Genomic DNA, 4,503 nt, shown 5'->3' with positions numbered 1-4,503 from the left:
AGTTTATTTTTTCTCTATTTGTCGTTTATTTGTCTTTTTTTTTTTTTGTTGCTTTAGATTAATTGGTTATCCACCTTGGTATTTTCCGCCAATCGCCAGTCTGGTTCGAAAGTTGGTCTGGGGTTGTTAGCTTTCTCGTAGTAGAATTTCGCCCGTTTTTCCTAGTTTTGTACGTTTATCTTTAAATAGTTACCAAATACTAAATATTTGTTAGGATTTTGCTTTTCTGCAAATACAGAGCTAGATTCAAAATCATAAAAAAACCAGATAAGTGTCTACTGAACATCTTATTGGTATCATTTTGTAGATTTTTTAGAGTTTTTTTTCATTGTGTGTATACAATTACATATATCTAGGTCACAAGACAAAACAATGGTTTGCCATTGGGACAACGATTTATTAATTGTCCAGTATTGGACATGTATTTAGGAATTATTCATCTTTCAAGAAAATGTTACATCAAGGTTTTTTTTACCTTCTGTTGTTTCTAGTTGAGATGTATGTGATACCTGCACTGTCGATTGCTTATGATAGTCAGACTTATTGATATAATCTACAAAACATACATAATATCTAAGTATTTCAGGTCATGTCGCAATGCTAATAAAATTACAAGTTGATAAACTAGACATACCTTTTTATATACGTTTAGAAAATGATAAAAAAAAAATACATAAAGATATCTTCTTTTAAAAATTGAAAACAAGACTCTATGATTGTCTATGACTGACAAATATCACAATAATTTATAGCTAATACAGCGACCAGATAGGAAATAGGCCATTGTGTTGAAAATTTACGTTCCTGCGTTTTATTATGACGTCACTAGTTGTACTCTTATTGATTTTCCACGAAAAAATCAATGAAAATGGTTAAATTTCCTAAGATTATTGGACAGGAAACATAGAGCGCATACGTCAACAACAAAGATTTTTATTTAAATGTTTGTGAAAAAATTTTAATTTTAATTTTAATATTTAGTTTGTCGACGCCTGCGCTCTATGTTTCCTGGTTCTAAATTTGGTTGAAATTCAGCCGATTGAAGAAAATTTTCAACAAAATCTCTTATCTTGACCTTTTTCAGATGTAAAAATCAATGTGTTTAAATTAAACTTTGAAAAAAAATTGTTCTATTTAAGTTCTAACATGTCTCTTAGTCAACTTAAAACATTTTTTGTGTGGTAACATTGAAGTTTATAATTGGGGCCAAATATGGCCCTTACCGAACTTACTCCTTTGCCAAAGGGATTTGTTGTGTATTCACATCTTCAATTTAATGTTCGGACACTATGTGGTTTGAACATATGAACGGACCGATAGCTAGAGGCAAGGACAAACAAACATAAGAAAAAAGGTAAAATAACAAAATACCGAATTCCGAGGAAAATTCTGCCATATTCGTATGAACCTGGGTTTATAGCGCTAAACCTCTCACTTTTACGACAGTCACATCAAGAACAATGCGACAAATAAATGGTGCAATGAAACTATATATTCGGATGGTATAAACAAATGAAGATAACAAATGACATGTTTCATTTCTTTTGTTTAGATATCAACTAAATCAATGACAGTCACGTTTATAATTAAAGTATTTATATATTTGAACATTAGTAAACTATGTTATCCACTTATTAATTAATAATGAAAAGTTCACGAACCAGGGTTATGTCAAAACACGTCCCGTCTGAATTTGACTAAAGTTCATCAGAAAATGCCAATACCTTGTTGATAAATATTCAGCATCAACTGCACAAATGATGCAGGATGTTTTTGAAGTATAGATTCTAGGTATTTGCGTTGTTCATAATTTTTTTGTGACTCAGTTCTTATATATCCTTCAATTGTGTTAATAAGCCATTTTTTTTTTTTGTATTCATATTTTGCTTAAGTGCGTTGTCTATGTGTCACTTTCTTTTCTTTGTTGAAATATTTGGGTTTTTTTTATAGTGAATACGATATCAACACAATGTTGACTACACTTCCCATAGGTTTTACATTTTCCCCTATTATGTATGTTTGTTTTGTACACACATTGTTATCAATTTATGGAATTTTATGCATCTGTCCTACAATTGAGAGTTTTAACAAGCTATATTTAATCCATAATGTGTCTACATAAGGAAATACCAGTGTTAAGTAAGGAATACAGTCGTTTGCTGTGTTTGATGTTTCTATTGTGTCATTTGATAAGGTACATTCCGTTTTGAATTTTCCTTGGAGTTCAGTATTCTAAATTTGATTTCTACAAGGTTTTTAGTTTAGATATAAAAGCAAACATTTCCTTATGAACAATATATTACCGACATGATTTGATGACCTTCCTTGTGTTGAACTGGATTTCCCACGACATTTTCCAGTCATTCTGTCGCATCTGTATGATTTGAAATAGTAAATAAACTCAAATGATACATGTATGCAAACTTTTAGTACAAATGTTATTATTTCAAAGTATTTAATACATCTTTAACATACTGCTACAAATTAGTGATCTTTTTTAAAGAACGCAATAAAGAACAAAATTTTTTCATAAAAACTAACTTAACAAAACAAGTTTTTTTCTTTTAATATTGTTTTATGACCCCCTCCCGTCTGAACTAGAATTTGTCTGTAGCGACGTAGAAGGCTTGAATAAAGTCCTAGATATCAAATAAAATAATGGCACTTTGTACCAGGCACGCAATAATTCAGACTAAAGGTCCTCAACGTTACAAACTAGATGAAGTTTTTTTTTTCGATTGGGCTTATGTAAGTCTGGTGATTATGCAGGCCAGGTAAGTTGCGTTATTTTATTTTTCCTTTTCAATTCTTCTACAACCATTGACCAATGGTAGCTTGCATTATAATCTTGAAATAGATAACTTAAAGGTTCATTGCAAAAAGATTGTTTCAACTTGACATTAATTATTATCCAGTGTTTCTCATGTTTCTTATATACTTGACAGATTTCACCATTTATTACAGCTAATGTATCAATTTCATTACATTTAAGGCATCCCCACACCATAATTTTAAGATTGGTGTGCGGTCGCTGTGTAACATATCTTAAACGAAAATTCATCAAGAAGCGCCAAAAGAGTTTACTCAATTAAAATACCTAAGAATGCTGAGAATCTTTCTTGACTCACAATTTAAGTTTTCGTGGCATATATTATATAATATCGGAATATCCTTACACTAAAAAAAATTGATTGCCAATAAGACAACTATCTACCAAAGTTCAAATAAAGTGGATTTAATCAACAATTGACAACCTCACGGCACATGAAAAAAATGAAACAATTCAATTGGGGAAAAACTGCCTTATTATTTATAACAAAGCAATGTATGAAAAACCAAATTTTGACAGACGTGAAACTCCTGACTTTGATATTTAAAAATTGTGGCGGGGTTAGAATGATTGTGAGCGCTCAACCATCCCACTAACCTGAGACATTGATTAAACACCATAACATAAGAAAAAACATTACAAATCAGTTGAAACAGGCCTAATTCATCAGATTGATACAAAGTAAAACCCCAAACACAATAAACATATGTGTCGTAGACTAGAAATTACCTTACTGGTATGCGAAATTTAGATTAATGATAATACCGAAGCTGCCTGCTTATTTCTTTTTTGGAATACTTCATTTGTACATGTACATGACGATTTAATTTTCAAACGGTCTTTTATCTTCTTCTCTGGAGTATTTCACCGTCTGTCAAATCGGAAACCGGTAGACCTTTATCAATTGTTAGGTTTCAATCGCCAAAGCAGAGTAAAAGTTTAATCACAACATTACGGAACTCAGAGGAAAGTCCCTAATCAAATGGCAAAATCAAAATTTCAAGCACTTGCAACGAATTGATAAATAGTATGTGCTCCTGACAAAATACCTGCTCCAACAATTTAATGAAGAAAAACGAATGACACCTACAATTTATAAGTTTTATGGTCATTATCTAAAATTGATTGACCGATACGATAATAATTTGTACCAACCAACTAACAACGTGTTTAATAAGTTCCTTATATACTAGAACAGTAATTTGACTTTTTTATTTACTAATTGTTTTATGTGACATTTAGTTTTTATATGTAATGTCGTGTATACAAGTTCTAACTTGTTCATTCAATTATTTGATGAATTAGATATCGTTCATTCACTGTTTGTTTCATCTCAATTGTTAAGACAAACAAAATTAAAAATAAAACATTTCAAAATTATATTAATAGCCACAATTAAACGACTAAAAGAAAAAAAAACAGTTGCCCGTATAATATGCCAATCTTTCAAAAGCTTGTAAATGAATACGCCGTGGAAAAAAATAACATGGATTGCCAACAATATGGTATATAAATAGCAAACGCATATAAAGTTTGATATACATAACAACTACTTTCAGAATGTACATATGACTTATTTTTTAATGACAAAATGAGATTATCATACCTTATATATTCAGTACAATTACAATTATAAGCACAATTTTCACCGTACATCATCGAACTGCACGGTA

Source organism: Mytilus galloprovincialis, chromosome 7 (assembly GCF_965363235.1).
Source record: "Mytilus galloprovincialis chromosome 7, xbMytGall1.hap1.1, whole genome shotgun sequence".
NCBI classification, from domain to species: Eukaryota; Metazoa; Mollusca; class Bivalvia; order Mytilida; family Mytilidae; genus Mytilus; species Mytilus galloprovincialis.
Note: the sequence above shows the minus strand (reverse complement) of the source record.